The 18,748-nt window shown below is 50.9% G+C and overlaps 1 protein-coding gene across 1 annotated transcript in view; it reads left to right on the forward strand.

Annotated features, from left to right (window-relative positions):
- Window positions 1-4,497: 4,497 nt before the first annotated feature.
- Window positions 4,498-18,748, forward strand: part of TPST2 (tyrosylprotein sulfotransferase 2) — a 36,040-nt gene continuing 21,789 nt past the window's right edge. The window contains exon 1 of the mRNA XM_067539417.1: window positions 4,498-4,734. The gene's annotated coding sequence lies outside the window, so the exon portion shown is untranslated. The remainder of the gene's footprint in view (window positions 4,735-18,748) is intronic.

An 18,748-nucleotide genomic window follows, 5' to 3' on the forward strand; every position in this document is an offset into this window, starting at 1 on the left:
CTGGGGTAAGCAAAAAGACAGCCAGGCTGTGGCGCCTGCGCACTGTCAGATGGCAAAGACAGAGTTCTTACTCGCTCGTTCAGTGATTATTAATGAAAGTATTACAAATAAAACGATAATAATCCATTAAAAGGTTTGTTTCTTGATCCAACGTCATGACCATTTCGTAGGGTGCTCCGCATGCAGCTCCCGACATCTGGAAATGCTGGCACTGCAGAGCACCACTTTCAGAAAGCTGCCCCAAAGACCAGCCAGCTTTTCTGGAGCAAAGCGCTGACGGCTTAGGGCTGCAAACACTTGTACTGTCTGGCCTGGCTTTTGCAAATGTCCAGCTCTGCTGGTAAATGAGCAAAATCCCCCACGGACTCTGAGCATTGTCCATGTTACCGTAAGTGCTAACGACCAGGCTGCCGGGGCTTTAGCAACTGTTGTTTTTAACGGCCACAGGATTTCCTGTGCTTATTAAAATAAACATGAGCGAGCGATTGGTCCGAACCAATCCTCTCAGAATGGCAAGCGCTAGAGAGAGCTGCCTGGTGACATGCGGCCTCTGGCCACGCTCACCAGGCCAAGTCACACTCACGGGACCCGATGCTGTGCTTAGCTGCCGATGGCCACGAGCTCTCTGGCTCTGCAGCTCTCTGGACCTGCTCAAATGCTGCATGGAATGTGAAACTGGATGAACTTTTTGGGGTACCCCAACCTGATGCATTAGTGAGCGGCTCCCTCTGTGCCTCACCCATCGCTGTGCCCTTCTGCTGGAGCAGCAAAGACACAACTGATGTCCATAGCTATGCCTCAGCGGGAGTAAATCAGCAAAGCTGTATTGGCCCCTGTGGAGCCAGGCCACGTGAGGCTGACCTGGACTGAAAACGATCAATACTGAACTCTGATTCTCGTTAGCAGGGTTAATCAGAAAGAATTGTGGAGTTTTCTTCCTCAGCACTTTTCATTTCTTTTCCAAAAGTTTCCCTCCTGCCTTCTGGGGCCTCGTTTCCCCTTTTCTAGGGAAGAGCAGCCAGTTCCGGTTCCTCTTTTCTGATGTTTATTCTCTTCTCGTTTACACGTTTAGCTGGGCCCCCTTCACCTCCCCGTTCCCCCTCCTGTGCCTTTGTCTCTTCCTCCTGCTTCTTTTACTAAGCCAGGCCATTATTTCGTTGATTCTCTCCCCTGCACTGCCCCCTTGCATTTCTTTGGCTTTTCTGCCACTTCTCCTCCTTTGTGTTTCAGCTGCTAATTTCTGCGCTAGCCTCCCCCAGTGGGAGCTGTGCAGCCTGCCACTCAGAGCAGGACTTAGCCCTTCATCTCCCTCGCTTTTCAGCACCATGGGTTTGTCACGGCAGAGTCTGCTTTGCCAGCATCGACTCCGTTCCCCCTTTGATGTGCTTTGCCTAGTGCCATTTTCCTCTTCTCTCCAGAGAGCTTTTTAATCACTGTTTATAGCACTTCAGAGCACTGTACACACATTAACAGCTGAATCCTCACCGTGCGTTAGCTAATTACTCCCAGAGGAGGCAGGTGAGCAGTATGAGCCCCAAGTCATAGAGGAGAACGGAGGTGCCGGTTGTGACTGGCCCATCACTACATGGTGAGTCAGTGGCAAAGCTGGGATTGTCGCCATTTTAGCTCTTTTCCAGTTCTTCGGGACTATGATCTCAGCTGAGCCATAAAGCATTTCCCCTCCTGTGCCCAGCATGCTGCATGCCAGCAGCACGTTTACTGTTCTGCAAGGCAATTGCTGTCACCCCTATTGCCAGCAGCGCACTTAGAAGTCAGACTCTTGGCAGCAGTTGGCAAAGATTGAATTTGTCACCGTGACACAAAGGGGACAGGCTTGCAGGTGGGGAAAGGAAACCTTTTTAAATGGCCGCACTTACAGGGGTATGACATCCGCCGGAGCGAGACCCTGCGCAGGACAGTAGCGGCGGTGCAGTAAGCTCTGTGCCTTTGGCAACCATCGCTTGGGAGAGGAGATTTAGTGATCAGGTGTCATTCCTCTTCCCTTTTTATTGTGTGTTCTAACGACTAGGTTTAAATAGTTGCTGTCCCGCTGGTTTCATGCCAACAGAAGGCAATCGCCGAGGTAGTTTTTATGTCGGCAAATGTCACCCAGCACAGAATGAGAACAAGAGCCGGGATGCAGATAAACCAAAGAAAAGAAAATGTTTCCAGGAGAGTAGAAATGTGGAATCATATTGGATAGGGACATAGAAACCTCCTCGGGCCACTCCCCCCAGAACTTGGGAACCAAAGTGTTGGAATGATGAGCAGATCTCAGTCCAGTTCCTAGCTATTTAAGGTACATCTGTGGCCTCCTTTACCATCGTGTCTGAGCCCCTTGTAATCTTTTAATGCATTTATCCTCACACCACCCCAGTGAAAGCAGGGCAGTGTTGCTATCCCCACTGTACAGATGGGGGACTGAAGCGCAGAGCGACTAAGTGACTTGCCCAAGGTCACACATTAAGTCTGTGGCAGAGCAGAAAATTGACTCTGGGTCTCCCAAGTCCAGGGCTAGCATCCTCACCATTGAACCCTCCTTCCATGCTCAGAGCATTGATCTATTTGAACGGGATAAGGAAAGGGAGCGGTGTCTGCAGCACAAAATCCAACATCACAAGCCTCAGTCAGAGGTGGTGGCTAGGGCGGTGGAAGAATTCTTCCATTGAGCTAGCACTGTCTACATGGGCACTTCGATGGGCTTTGCGCTGCCTGAGCTGTATGGTTTGTTCCTGGGATGCTCCACAATGCAGCGTCATGGAAGCAGAGCTCGGGTTGGCTGTGGAATAATCACACGTTGAGCAGCTCGAGGAGACGTGCCTGCACTAGGGGACAGCTGGCCTGCTGAAGAGAGTGAGTGTAGCTGCCAGGCAGCGGGCAGTGAGAGAGGCTAGCTGCCCTGAGTGCAATCCTGTCCCAGATGCTAGGGCCAGGCAGACACTGGGGTAGCTTCCCCCCTCTCTTCCCTCGCTGCTCACACCACCGCAGCGGCACCGTGAGCGTCCTGGGGGGTTGTGTGTTCTGGAGCAGGAATTCACACCTCCAGCTCCAAGTATAGACACACCCATTGTTACGGGCCTGCTCCGTGACTGGCCAGAGATCACGATTAGTTCATGGATAAAGTGCCAGTGCATGGTTCTCAAGACTCATAGACTCACAGCACTGGAGGGGATCTCGAGAGGTCTTCTAGTCCCCTGCACTCATGGCAGGACTAAGAAATATCTAGACCTTCCCTGACAGGCGTCTGTCTAACCTGCTCTTAACATCTCCAGGGACGGAGATTCCACGACCTCCCTCGGCAGTTTGTTCCGCTGCTGAACTACCCTGACAGTCAGGGAGTTTTTCCTAACGTGCAACCTCACCCGCCCTTGCTTGCAATTTAAGGCCAGGGCTTCTTGGCCTATTCTCACAGGCTAAAGAGAACAATTATTTCCCTCAACCTTGTAACAACCTTTATGTACTTGAGCTCTGTTATCCTGTCCCCCCTCAAGTCTCCTCTTCTCCAGACTAAACAAACCCAGTTTTGTCAATTTTCCCTCATAGGTCGTGTTTTCTAGACATGGACAGAACCGGACCCAGAACTGAACCTTGCGCGACCCCATTCAATATGCCCTTCCAGCCTGACTGCGAACCACTGATCACGACTCTCTGGGAACGGTTTTCCAACCAGTTACGCACCCACCTTAGAGTAGCTTCACGTAGGTTGTATTTCCCCAGTTAATAACTAATAGGAGCGTGGGTCCTGGCTTTTGTGAAATCGGTAGCACTTGTGCCTAGTAAACGGCTTCTTCAGTCATTTACACAGCACTTAGCAGCCAGCCCCAGAGCGGGGGTCAGGGCAGTGCTTCTCACTCTGCTTTGGACAGAAAGTGAAGACATCCCTATGGCCATTGCCATCCTGATGTGGTTCCTGGTGCTGAAAGTCACACTTGGGGCCTCTGCAGTTGAGTTTGTGGAGCCCAGGGGAGGCAGCCTGGCCTGCCCTCGGGAAGAGGAGGCCAGTGCAAGCACAGAATGGCCCCTGGGACAATGCCACCCCCTGGCAGGACCGGGAAGGCAGTGCCAGCCAACAGCAGAAGGGGGAGGAAAGGCCAGGACGTTTGAAGACAGTAAGAGTCGGATCCTGCTGCAGTGCGTGAGCTGATTGTGGCAGATCAGCAGAGCTGTCCAGGTAGTTGCAGGGCGCTCACCGCAGGTGCTTCCCCATGGCCTAAGGCAGCAGGGGAGGGAGAACAACACTGACCTGCACGTGCCTACACACTTACTGAGAGCTGTGTGCATGAGCGTGCATACACACCTCACACGCAGGCACGCGCACATACACGCACCGCACGTGCAAACACAGCTACACCTGCACACATGCACCGTGTGTACACAGACACACAGCCCTATAGGTGCATGCACCGCACGTTTGCACACCCGCACACTCCGCACGTTTGCACACACATACACGCACCACGCGTGCGCGCGCGCCCCCCAGACCCTGGTGGTGGGGAGCGCAGCGCACGTGCACGCCCCGCTCGCTCCCCCAGCAACGCGCGCGCGCGCAGCCCGCACCCCGCGCGCAGCCCCAGGCCGGGCGGAGGCGGCTGTCCCGGGGAATCCCGGCCCCTCGTGCGTGTGACGTCGCCGCGTCTCGCGCGCTGCTGCTGCTGCTGCTGCTGCTCCCAGACGGTCCGGGGCCGGCGGCGGCTGCAGGGTCCGGGGCTGCGGGCGGCGAGAGCAGCCGGGCTGGTGAGTGAGGGGCACCCCTCCCCCCGCGCAGCCCTGCGCGCAGCCCCCTCCCCCCGCGCAGCCCTGCGCTGCGCCCTCCGGCCCCTCTCAGCCCCGCCCCGGGCCCCTCTAGCCCTGCCCGGCCCCTCCCGGCCGCGGGCTGCGCTGCCCCCGGCTGGCGCTCGGCGGGGCGATGCCCAGCGCAGGGTGCGCGGCGCTGCGCTGCGCGGGCGGGGCGGGCCCGGCCGGTGGGGGGCGCTGCCGGGCTCGGGGCGGCTCCGGGAGTGCGGGGACAGCCAGAGAGCGAGCCCCGGGCTGGCGCTGGTGCAAGGGAAGCGGGCGGCGCTGGCCCGGTCCGGTCCGGCCGAGGAGCGAGTCCAGCGCAGCGCAGCGCAGGGCGGGGGGCGAAGGGGCCCGGCGGGGCTGTGACTTCCCCGGGGCTCCGTTGGGCTGAAATCAGGGTGGGGAGGTGGGTGTTTTGTCGAACTAAAGCCGCTGCTGCGCTGCGCTGCGCGCCCCCTGCGCTGCGCTGCAGCCGCTGCCCGAAGCGCGCAGGGGAAGGCGCAGCAAAGCGCGCAGTGGAAGGCACAGCTCAGGCGGTGACAGTCCAGCTGAGCCATCGCCCGGCGTTTCTCTGCCTGTTGCTGGAGCTGGCCGGGCCCGGGGCAGCAAACCTGGCCCCAGCCATGGCTCAGAGCCGGGGGCAGCCACCCTGGGTGCTGCAGGAGAGCCCAGCACTTGCCTTTTGTCCCCGGTCTGACCCCACCTTATGTAAGACTCTCTGCAGTTGCATTAAAATAAAAGCCGCGGGCCTACGTGCGTCTCTGGGAAGCCCCAGCAGCGCTCCAGGACAGAATGCTGATTTGCATCCCAGGCAGGGGTCCCTCCGTCTGTTGGTGTCAATGTAAAAGCGCCAGGTGGGGATGTGGTCGCTTCTGTCTCAGATTGAGGTTGCAGCCCCAGCTGCGTGCATTCGCTGTGGGGCAGGCTGGTGAGGAATGCATGTGCAAATGAGCAGAAAATAGGGTGATCAGATGTCCCGATTCTTATAGGGACAGTCCCGCTATTTGGTGCTTTTTCTTATATTACCCCGTCTTGATTTTTCACACCTGCTATCTGGTCACCCTAGCAGAAAATGACTTATTTTTTTTAAAACAAGGTGGTCTGGATTGATTCACCAGGTCTCTGACCAGAAACCAGCAGTCTGCCATTCTCTCTGCACCCTCTGGTTTCTCAAGAGAGACTGAGATCCCTTACTGACTTTAGCTAACTTGAGATAAACCAAGTTGAAATCACTTGAAGTGTGTTCACACAAGCGCCTGCACTGGTTTAATTAAAATGGTTTTTTTTAATTGCGTTAGTTAAACTGGTGTAACTTGTAATATAGAGCCAGGCCCATACTCCTCAGTCCTGCAAACTTGCCTAACTTTACTCATCTCAGTCATCCTGATGAGACTGTCCATAGTGCAGTGAGAGCTCTGCCTCGCTTCCCCAAACACAGGAAACTTCCACGCTTCTTGGGATGTGCTTCTAATACGGCAGGAATTGAAAACCGGGAAGGACCTGTGCCAAAAAAATCGCAACTTTCCCTTTCCATGGTTAGTCTGTGTCTGGTTTGGTTCCTTTCATTGTCCCCTCTGTACTGAAGCTTCCTGTTCTAAAGGGCAGCAGGGGCCTAGAACTGGGTCAGGATTTGTCTGAAACTGAACAGCATCTCGGGAGACGGTCGGTCGAGTCAGCCAGCGTGACGCTTGGGCTCCCATTTAAATCTCAGTTTTACACCACGTGTCTTTGGCTTCCCTAATGGCCTTGGCTGGGATATTGACAGAGACCCCCTCATGAGTCTTTGAACCAGATTGCCAGGGCCTGGCTGGAAATCCAACGACAGCTGATATTTCTAGAACATTTGACAATTTGTGATCTAAGGGTGGGGCCTGTTAGAATCTCTGTGGAGAGAGTGGAAATTCTGATATTGTGACTCCAGCGCCCAGATGCTGGTAGAGCAAGAGAGCTGAAAACACAAGGCGTTGCCCTCCGAATCACTCTCTCCTGGGAGCAGGGCCCTTTTCCACTTGGAGCTGAGGAATATCTATTTGTTCTTGTGTTAGAATCGTGTAAAGCATAAACTGCCTTGAGGTTTGCTTCTCCCCCGCCCACCCCCTCCACCCTCTCACGTGTGTCTGCGCCCGCTGGCTCTGCCACCTCAGAGAGGGAGCGCTTGTGTACCAGCGGGCACGTGAATAGCTGCAGCCTGGCGAACAGGAGTCTGAAGGGCCCCATGGCCAATAATTCAGTCTCTGGTGCCCTTTGTTATATAGTTCAGCTAATTAACAAGCCTAGCCAGCTAATGAACATAGCCGAGCACTGCTGCAAATGGCGGGGTGACTGGCTGGCTGTAGCAGATGATACATCCAGGTCTTGTACTCTCTGGGACGTGGCCGTGAACACACGTACCTGCAGTGTGGTAAGAGGGTTCCCAGAATATGTGCGCTGTGATAGCCCAACCAAACCTGCCTTGAATCGCTTTAGAAAGATGCTTATTTTTGCAATGAATGGCCTGCAGGTAACGCTCAAACTTCTGTGCAGTGACTGTAGGATGCTGGTTTCTGACTCCCCAAAAGGTGAAGGAGTAATTCCCTTTCCTTTGCTGGAGGCAGGTTATGTCACGTGCTGCTCTTTCAGAGTGGCAGGGCCACTTCAGACAGCGACTCTTCTAGCTCCCTGCTCAAGGGCGACACGGAGGTGAAGTTTGACGACAGAAATTTGACCTTGGCAGAAGTGCCTGGCCCATCCTTTTCCTCCTAAATCTGCAGGAACAGACCATATAGCCACACCTGGAAAACGGTTCTCCACAAACCGAGCAGAGCAAGCCAGATACAGCCAGGGTTTAAAAGACTAGACCTTGCGGATCTGTGTGACGTCACCTAACTCTTTCTCTCCTCGTGTGAGTTCAAGGAGCTCGATGCTGCGCACCTTTCTCTAGGCTTGGGCTGTACTCAGTGCTATGGACCATGCTGACTCTTGCTTCTGTGGAACAACTCTTCTCAGATATTTAGGCTTTATTTTGCCTCCTGCAGTGGAAGAATGCTCTGTAGTCTCTGGCTTCCTCCTCCTCTTGCACACGAACTGTTGACACAGGGCGGCTTGTAGCATGACTCAACAGTGAACATCTGAGGGGTTTCGAACACTGAGCATGCTGCTTCCCCATCTATTTGGAGCTCTTTCACCACCCCCGGCCACTTCCTCCTCAATCTCACACTACACTGTGTTTGCATCTGGGGCTGGCTTTCTGTTTGGGCGGCATCTTGCAATGCAGGGTAGCAAGGATGTGAGATACAAACTAAAGACATTTCCCCTGCAACGTCAAGTTCCTGGTGTGTATGGCTGGAATGACAGCCTGTCTCTGCCTCCCGTGGCACAGACCTCGGTGTTGTCTCTGCTGACTGCCTGTTGGTCACTGACAGTCGAACTCTGCCACCACCTTCCTGGATGACCGGACTGGTACAGTTCACTGGGGATATTCAGACAGTTAGGCCTGCAGTTCTGTCCCAGCCTTCCCAGTTGCTGTGTTTATTTTCCTGTCTATTCTCTCCCCTGAAAGCTACCTCACGTTCCTCTTCGAGTGCTTGCTCGCGTCCATTCCATGCGGGCGTGTGAGCACCGGCTGCACGGTTCGCCAGAAAGCTTTCCCTCAGAAGTTCCTGTAGGGTCGGCTCTAGTGCCTCGGATTGAACTGTCAGTAACCGCCACCCATGCTCTTCGGCTCCTGGTGACTTTAGCACAGGTGACATGGTCCTGCGGACCAGCACTGCAGGGAGTGATCTGGGGGAGTTAGAAACGGGTTGCAGCTTTCATCATGTTGTCGGCAAAGCTTTTTTTTTTTTTTTTTTAAAGGCTGTTCCAGGTCCGAGCGCGGAGAGCAAGGAGCCCTCGTGCTTGGTTGTTAGCAGTGTTCGAATTATTTCTTCCACACTGACGGTGAAGGGTGGGAAGGGCTATTATCCATTCCTGGGCTGACAGCTTCCTCCATAATTTCTTCTGCTGCAGTGGCAAAAGCCCAAATAGCCTCGGCAGTGTGGGTGATGTGGCAGTCAGGGGAAACTTACTTCCTGCTGGTTGGCCCGTTCATGCGTCTCTGCAGCCTTGCTCACTTTACTTCTACCGGGCTCAAGTGCTGTTCCTGCCTCATCCATCCCTTACGAGGTCATGGCCCGACGTCAGGCCCTGCCTGGCTGGGCTAGCAGTCTGCGGGCAAGCCTTAGTTGCTGAAGATGAGCTTGTGCTGTTGGGACAGGGTTTTACCGCCTTTAATACAGAGCTGGGCACATGCTCTTCACTCAATGAACCGCTTCCTTTCCGGACGTTCCAGGGGTAACTCCCAAGCTTGTGACAGCTCCTCTGTTCCCTTCCGTGACTACGTCTGCACTTGCTGCCAAATTCGGCGACAGGAGATGCACACTCTACTCTACATAGCTTGCGTATCTCCCGTCGACTTCCTAACCTCTCCTTACCGCGCTGTCTTCAGTTCGCTGCGCCGACGGGAAATGCACTCCTGTCGACGCAGCGTCACTCCACCTAGCGGAGGTGGATTAGTGGTGTTGGTTTCCGGGTCGATTGAGCGGGGCTCCACTTCCGGATAAATGGATCTGACGCCGTCAGTGTAGACAGAGCCGGTGTTGCATTTTCCCCAGGTAAGTGGAGTTGGGGAGGAGCCTGGGTTTTGCAAGAGGCAGCTGAGTTCTGCTTCTCTCCTGTTCGGATTCTTCAAGGACCCAGCTTACTTGGGGTCCATCCCCTAAGATCCACGTTCTGAGCTAGTGGATTCTCTTTCAGAGCCCGCGCATCGGCCTGGTTTGAAGGCACTGTAGCTGTCTGATTCTGCAGCTGTCACTGCGTTCACAGAGCTTTATTGGCACCATGCTCACCAAGACTCAGACTGCGGGGCTTTCTGTATCCAGAAACGCTTGGTTGCTTTTTAGTTCTTAAAAATCCCATTGGCAGAAGCCGTGCCCAGGTCAGAGACTAAAATTCAGCAGGGTCCGTGTGAGAAGTTGTGAAAGGGCAAAAATAGAGCAAATGCCCTTGTTTTATAGATCCGGGGTAGGGCCAGTTTTTACTCAGCACTTCTAACCTGGAGTTTGAACCTCTGTGTTAGGATGCCTGAGCTCCTCTTTGCTCGAGGTCGTGCCTCCTTTTAGACTTTGCCTGTATTTGTTTTGTGTCTCAGCTTCAGTATATTTTTTGCCTTTTCCTCCCTCCCTGGAAAATGGGATTGTAACATGCTGAAGAACGCATAGGTAGCTGTTCTGTTTAAAAAAAAAAAAAAAAACCCAAAAAACCCCTCCAACAAACCCAAAAGAGTGTGTTGAGACTGTTTGAACACACGGCTTCAGTGACAATAATTGTAATGACGGGGGTGGGGGGGAAGGGGTGGGTTGAGGGACAGGATGTGGAGCATCACCCCCTCCAGGTTCATCAAAAGACACTGATTACTATCTGACAGGGACTGCATCTTCCTGTGTGTTCCTGCCGCACGGTTTCCTTTCAGGTCCCCGATATCTCTTGCTTGCATCTCAGTCTCTTCCTCTGCCATTATTATTTTATGCCATAAACCATTTGCAGAGTGACATTCATATGAGACTGCACACACAGCGGCCGCATGATCGAGTGGGCAGGGGTTGGCGGCATGCCTTCCCCATCGCCACCCTTGCTGGCAGTTTCAAGGGAGATGCCCAGACTGAACGGAGAGGAGGAGTGAACTCCTGGCAATGGTCCGGCAGCTCGGGGCTGAGATGCTTGGTGAGAAAGGTATTGTGCAGCTTCCATTGCTCCTGCCCATGCTGCACCTGCCTGTAGGTTTAAAGCATTGAACTGGGTGCTTTGTTTTAAGGAACAGATGGGTCCAGAATAACTTCTTGTTACAGACATGCTGAGGCTGTAGGAGGTGGGTGCAGGATTACGTGGAACATTAGAAAAATCCAATGACTATCAGGAATTTTTTTTTAGAGAGAGAAAATAAGCCCTCAGCAGGCAGTTTTATTTGACCTTGCACAGATGAATCTTCAGCTGGGCCCGTTATTTCTTTAAGAAGCTTATTGTCAGCATTCAGGGCTGAACAGAATGTCTGTTTGTGCATGGTCCTCATTTCTTTGTTTTACTTTAGGTTTTATAGTCCTTGAAATGTAGGTAATTACCTGCAATGCAGGACTCTAAAGGCAGCCTGCTAGTCAGTGCACGGCATGCTTTGGTGCCACGAAACCTTGCAGACTTGTACTCCATGCACCTCTCTTAAACACCTGCCTTAGTTAATTGTCTAGCCATCTGGAGACTCCCCTGCTAGGAAGCCAAAAGAAGTGTAGTTCATTGCCAGTTCTAGCAGATCTTAACATGTGCTTCCGTAATGGTCATTGGTTTATAGAAACCAGAGATTTGTTGTACAATAAAGTGGGGTAATTGCTCAGAGGTGAGCTACATAATCCAAGGTAATGGAGATGTAGCAAGTGCAGTATGTGGTGTGGAATGTGAGTAAGAATCCCATCTGTCTGAGTATCTCTTTATTCCCCTCCCCAGGCTCTTACAACGGGAATGACTGATAACAAAAGATTCTTCAGCATTATGCATTTGTACCTAGCCCTGGGGTGCAAAGAACAAGCAGCTGGTTTCCAGGTTGTGCTCATGGCCAAGTGAGTTCAAAGCAAAACCTGAGACCCCACAAGTTATTGTAGCACTGAGGCGTTTCTCAGTAGGGAGATAATTGCCAGCAGTTTGGTTCAGATTTGGGTCAGTTACAGGCCAATAACCACACGCTGTAGTCACAGAGACAGAAGGAACTGGGATTTAGACTCCTAGACTCTAAGGCCAGAAGGAACCAATATGATCATCTAGTCTGACCTGCACAACGCAGGCCACAGAACCTCACCCACCCGCTCCTGTAATGAACCTCTAACCTATGACTGAGTTATTAAAGTCCTCAAATCATGGTTGAAAGACTTTAAGGTACAGAGAATCCACCAGCAAGTGACCCATGCCCCATGCTACAGAGGAAGGTGAAAAACCCCAGAGCCTTTGCCAATCTGCCCTGGGGGGAAATTCCTTCCTAGCCCCAAATACGGCGATCAGCTAAACCCTGAGCGTGTGGGCAAGACTCACCAGCCAGACACCCAGAAAGAATTCTCTGTAGTAACTCAGAACCCACCTCATCTAACATCCCTTCACAGGCCATTGGGCATATTTACCGCTAGTAATCTAAGATCAGTCAATTGCCAGGCTAGGCTGTCCCATCAGACCATCCCCTCCAGACATTTATCAAGCTCAGTTTTGAAGCCAGCTCGGTTTCTTGCCCCCACTCCTCCCCTTGGAAGGCTATTCCAGAACTTCACTCCTCTGATGGTTAGAAACCTGCGTCTAATTTCAAGTCCAAACTTCCTGATGGCCAGTTTATGTCCATTAGTTCTTGTGTCCACACTGGTGCCGAACTTAAATAACTCCTCTCCTTCCCTGGTGTTTATCCCTCTGAAGTAGTTATGGAGAGCAATCCTATCTCCCCTCAGCCTTCTTTTGGTCAGGCTAAACAAGCCAAGCGCTTTGAGTCTCCTCTCATAAGGCAGGTTTTCCATTCTGCAGATCATCCTAGTAGCCCTTCTCTGCACCTGCTCCAGTTTGAATTCATCTTCCTTAAACATGGGAGACCAGAACTGCACACGGTATTCCAGATGAGGTCTGACCAACACCTTGTATAACGGTACTAACACCTCCCTATCGCTACTGGAAATACCTCGTCTGATGCATCCTAGGACCACATTAGCTTTTTTCACAGCCACGTCACATTGCCGGCTCATAGTCATCCTGTGATCAACCAATACGCCCAGGTCCTTCTCCTCCTCCTCCTGTCACTTCCAACTGATGCGTCCCCAGCTTATGGCAAAAGTTCTTGTTATTAGTCCCTAAATGCATGACCTTGCACTTTTCACTATTAAATTTCATCCTATTTCTATTACTTCAGTTTACAAGGTCATCCAGATCTTCCTGTATGATATCCCGATCCTTCTCTGTATTGGCAATACCTCCCAACTTTGTGTCATCCGCAAACTTTATTAGCACACTCCCACTTTTTATGCCAAGGTCAGTAATAAAAAGGTTAAATAAGATTGGTCCCAAGACCGATCCCTGAGGAACTCCACTAGTAACCTCCCTCCATCCTGACAGTTCACCATTGTCTAAGGCTCCTCGTTCCGTCTTGTCAACAGAGAATAATCATGCTGGCGAGAATGGCACTTTTCAGGCATAGCTGTGCCAGGAGCATGGGATGAAAGGATTCAGCTGGATTAGAATGTGTTATTCCTTACTGGTTTTTCTGGGAAATTCTTTTTGACTCGGCAGTGGTAGGTTTATAAAGATGGTTCTGTGCCCCTGTGGAATCCACAGCTTAACTCCTTCCCTTCCCTCTGCCTTGGGAGGAAGCCGGGGGGTGGGGGAAGGCTAAAAACTCTACATCATGAAACTCTTGGTGTGAATGGGAGAAGCAGAAATCTGGGTGCTTTATCTCGGCGGAGTTGGTGCTGGAGTGTTTCGAAGTTGAACCCGGCATGGATTATAAGGGGATTTGTAAAAGCGGGGCTGTTGTCTATACACCATGTTGTTGCCCTCAGTTCTGGAATATCGCGTTTTTCTTCCGGACGTTTCAACTGTATCGTGTCTCTTCTTCGGTAAATTTCCTAAATCTGAGCCGGTAGGGCAGGGGGGCCCTGCCATTGTCCATGTTGCTCCATGAGAGGACTTCCTCTTGTGGGTTCCTTTCAGTGAAGTTGAGGCTGTTTTGGTCTGAGATCATTGGAGGCCAAAGCAGAGATCAGGACAGGTAATTAAAATTCAGTATATTTATTTCATCGCCGTTTGAGAAAACCACCATTCTGTGTGTCAAAGCACCATTGTCACTAACAGCTTGTTAACAGCCTCCGGACTTACAACCCTGTTTGTAAAGCCCAGCTCCCTTCAGTGAAGGGACATGGGTGGTACGTTGAATGTCACTCACGCTCTGTAAACCTGAACAGAACCCAGCGATACTGGGCGGCCTGGGAGTAAGTACATCTCTGCTGATCTGACCCATTCACACATCCAAAGGGAGAGCTGCTTGCTGGATCGTATTTTGATAAATTATTAATTGAAAACTGATTGTTCACTGTGCACTTCCACTGTGCTGGGTGCTGCTCAGTACTTAGAGGAGGAGGAGATCCTTTCCACAAGGGCCTTAGCATCTAATTGGACACACAAGGTCTCTGATATCCCACACATCCCTCGAAGCATCCACAGCGCATGCTAGTGAAGCTTCCCTTCAACTGTTCAGCAGCTTTGCCCATCAGGCCCCAGGTGGCGAGATGAAGGTCTGCTGTGTGCGTGGAGTTGTGCCGACAAATGTCTGTGAATGTCTGTTTTTGTTCCATGGCTACCCGATGGACTCCAGTGGCAAATGACACAGCAAAACAGCCAGAGCTGCAGCACGTTCTCGGCAACGTTCACGACATTCCAAAAGTGCTAAGAGGTGACCGCTATTAGCTTTTACTCAGTAACCAAACCTTTCAATAGCACTTACTCTAGTCATCAGTGTCAGCCAACTTCCCACGCTGTCTTGCAGAGGCTGTTTCCCCTGTTGTACACGTCAATGCAGCCGCCTCTGAGAAGATACTGATGAATAGCACACAGCAGCGCTGCAGCAATTTGGAACAGACACTGACGAATCAACGTTTACATACAAAGGATGAGTGGCTCTTAGGGAGGCAGAATGCAGTTACCAAACTGCGGTTTGCCAGGACCGTTTGTTCCTGTCTCCCACTGACTTGCTGTGTGACGTTTCGGTACCCACATTCCCCTCTTTACCATGTGGATAATGATACTTACCTTTGTGAAATGCTCTGAGGTCTATGGATGGTAGGGGCTGGCCCCCCAGTACTTACAAAAAGTGCCGGGATTTTTTTGAATGCTCACAAGCTGTCAGTACCTGACACCCTCGGTTGCACAGCACCCCTGACATTGGAGATGCTGATGGGGTAGGTGCATTAGAAGAACTGCAGTCCCAGGCTGTCCCAGCAGCTGACAGAGGGGTCTTTGAGCAGTTGCAGTTCGCTGCCCTGGGAAATAAAAGATGTTGTTGTTGCTGTTTTATTTAATTGGATTTTCTGTTATAAAAACAGCTCTTCATGTACAACGGCCGGCTCCTGCACATACACGGAAGAAAGTGCCAGTTTTAACACGTGGAATGTGGATTTGAAAATACTTTTTGGCAGAAATAAGTGGTTTTATCTAGCAACCCCTTTGCCATCCACAGGTGCACAAGACAAACATTTACCTTCCATCTGTATGGGGAATGTGTGTAGTGTTTGGGGGGCAAGGTAGGATTTATATATTAAAGAAAAAAGCTAGTAAGTATGAAGACCTTTAATGCTGCATGTGAAGATTACAAAAGGGAAGCTTGTTCCAGCAGCCATAGCTCTGTGATGGGTGGGTCCTGTCATTTGTCATTCTTTTCTAGCGACAGCCACGTTCCTGGCTCAGTCTCGGTCTCAGAAAATGGCTTGAGCCTTTCTCCTATGTTGCATTTGTACCGCAGAGGAGTTTTGTCTTGCAGTGTAATGCACTGCCAGAGAGCATAGCGCACTATGGACTGTGCCGCATACGTGTATATTACTTGGTGTCACTTGAGTCACTGCTCCGTCATTTCCCTCCTCTTGAGTTTTTTAGGGTGGGAAAGAAGAAATGTAGTGGAGGAGATTGGTTTACCCTGCTTTGCTCTTGGAGTAGTTAATATACCTTCACTCTTTTCTCCTCACCCTGTAGTTACTGTGTATACATTATTTTCTATACTTTGGGCTGTGATTAAGTGCTCACTATGGGAACTATTGAGACAGAAGAGTCTGAGACCTTTATTTTGGTCACCATCTGTCTTTATCAGTTGGACAGTTTCCATTCGGAGAGGAAAACTAGTAAAGCTGATGTTTATTTGAGGGGTGTGGGGGAGGAAACTATCAAGTAGGAACCTCTGTTACTCCCTCTACCTGTTTGTCTGTTCCTGAAACAGAGACCCCCAAATCCTGAACCTTAACTGCAGTTCGGCTGTTTTCAAAATGGTCTTACCAAGGCAACTTTACTCTTGATTAATTCCACATTTCTTTGGCACCTCTAGACTCTGCCCCAACTCCATATACCCTGTGTCAGTTTTGGAATGCCCTGCTTTGGTGTGTTCTCATTCTGGAATGTCATTTGAACTGGTCACAGGCTTTCCTGTCAGAGTTACTTGTCCATCTTGGAGATGCTCTTGTTCTGGTCTGTTGGTTCTTATCCCGCCCTCATCCATGTAGTATCTGAGCGCCTTCCAATCGCACATTAAGTGTGGTGAGGAACATCTGTTGCGTGTGGTTTGCTATCTCTCATGGAGGATTGTGTGTGCAGTGGAGTGTTCTGTTTTGGTAGGAGTTGGGGCTCTTTGGTTTTTTTAAAATGCTCACACTGCTGTGTGTGTGTGTGTGTGTGTGTGTGTGTGTGTGTGTGTGTTAGTGAAGGCAGATTGAAGCAACTCACCTTGCACTTGGCGCAGAAGATGGTTAGGTTTGGTATGGTCCTTAGTTTCTGGAGGAGTTCATTCCAGTCTCGGAGCAGCCCCTCAGAAAGCTCTGTCTCCTGCCCAGACAAGCTTTACTTTGGCTGTAGAAAATTCACTGGGCCGGAGGAGCGAGAGTTGTCGACCAGGGCCTTATCCTAGAGCTTCCAGCTTGTTTAGGTATCTTGGGTCCAGACCACTCAGCACCCTGAAGATAAGAACCGAGACCTTGACGTTGACTCTTTATAAGTTGTGATTTTCCAGTGCCACACTCAATATTCTCCTTTGTGATTTGCTGTTTTTAATTATACAGCTGCGAAATCTCCAGCAATTACACATAATTAAAATGGAAATAATTGGGCTCTTCGTGCCTCTCTTAAATGAATCCCGCCTTTGCCTCATTCTCCAGGCAGAAACAGTATGATGCGGGGCGAGCTCTCTAGCTGGGTGTAATGAAGTGATGCTGGTTCTTTTCAACTTTCTCATAAGCTGTTATTCAGCATTTGCTAATCCTAGAAATGTAACCCTTAGAAGTGTTGGTCTGAAGTTTCCATATTGCTTTGCTCATACAGCTGACTGCACTTGCGTGTTGTTTTGGCAGGTTGGGTAAAGTCTCAACATAGTTAAAGGTACAGCAGGACTTAATAGCCGAGAGGTGATTTCCATCCCAGAAATAATTGTTCTTGTGCCACCTCTAATCAGACTGGTTTCCAGCTGCCAGGAAAGAGGATAATGGGTGCAGGCGAAGGGCATGTGTTCGCTACAGCTGCACAGCGGTGGTGTTGCAGCCGTGGGTGGACGCTTCCTGCAGCGATGAAAGGGTTTTTTGTCAGTGCAGTTAATTAACCTCTCCGAGAGGCAGTGGTGACTAGGTCAATAGAAGAATCCTTCTGGTGACATAGCTGTGTCTACATTGGGTGTTAGGTTAACCTAACTACAGTGCTTAGGGTGTGAAATTTTTCACAGCCATGAGCAATGTACCTAGGTCAATCTGATTTTTAAATGTAGACCGGGCTGAAGGGTCTGCAGGAGAACTGGATGAAGTGCAAAATCTGACTTTCTGGGGAGATGAATTGGAGCAGATAGATTAATCCCAGGGGAAGTGAAGGCAGGGAATGGGAAGCAGTGGTATGTGGAAGCAGCTGTTAAACCCAGTGTAGCCTGAAAACTCAGCCTAGAGAGGAGTTTGAGCAGAGCAGAGGCTCCTTAGCACTTCAGACAAGCTGCAGAAGGGGAGGAAGGAAATGGCTCAAATCAAAAGAGAAAAGCAGTTTACCAAACCTTAGGCCTGGTCTTCGATTACAACGAAGATCGATGTAGCTATGGTGCTCACGGGTATGAAAATCCCACACCCCCGATCAAGCGCTGTCACTGTGCCGATCTAAGCACTGGTGCAGACGCCGCAAGGTTGACGGAAGAATGCTTCCATCAACCAGCTGCTGTCACTCCGGGGAATGGAGTTCCTACAGCAAAGCAAACACCCCTTCCATCGCTGCAGTCTGTGCCAGGCTGTCTGGAGTGACTCGTGGCCCTGAGTGCTAACCTCGGACGCCCCGGATTGATGGTGTGCTCTATGGTTAGCTTTCACAAAGCCAATAACTAGTTTGAACTCCTGGATCACTGCAACACTCCTACCATGGAATCACGGCCAGTCCCTTTGGGCGCTCCAGTCCATCCTGCCACCCAAGCAAACTGGGCTTAATGATAAATGGTCATTCACACGGAAAAATCACAATATCTTCAGGTTGCTGAGACGCCAATCCCTTACACAGATCTCACGCCAAAGACAGCACTGGTAGCCAATCCTGTAATAAGTAAAGACGTATTCATTAGGAAAAAGGAACCCGAGAGTTAGTTACAGGTTTAAAGCAGGCAGCATACGTGCACAAGTGAGTTCCAAAAGGCGGCCGAGGTGTAGTAATCTCTCAGCACTGAATGCCTTTGTAGGGCTGGCCCAGGCCAAACAGCACAGGGTCTCCTTGCTTGTGCCTAGGAATCTTCGCCCCTCAGAGTCCAGAGAGCAGGAAAAATTCTGTTTCCCATTGTCAGGGATTTTTATCCCCTCTGCTCCAGAGGCCAGAACTGATGGATTGAGTTCATCTGTAGGTCTCCCCTTCCTGGAGGGAGTTAGGAATGCAGTCAACGGGGCCTCTCTCCTTTAATGCTACACAATACCTTACCTGCTTTCTGTGAGGCCATCTCGAGCCCTTTACCTCAATTAATGCTGCTTTTCCAGTTTGGCGAGTTACACAGTTACCGAGGTTTACAGTGCGAAGAACTGGAGATAGATAGCGTGATACTCAGGGGCAATAGAGATGATAAGTGAGACCAACCCATGCAGTGTCCCGCAAGCGTTGGATAAAATCTAAACCTGTTCCTATCAACGTAACATCTGATCTCAGTTTTGATGACAGTAAGGCAAAGGTGAGCCAGGCTGGTTCCCAG

Source organism: Emydura macquarii, unplaced genomic scaffold (assembly GCF_026122565.2).
Source record: "Emydura macquarii macquarii isolate MOO-44397 ecotype Brisbane River unplaced genomic scaffold, CSIRO-AGI_Emac_v2 contig_554, whole genome shotgun sequence".
Lineage (NCBI taxonomy): Eukaryota > Metazoa > Chordata > Testudines > Chelidae > Emydura > Emydura macquarii.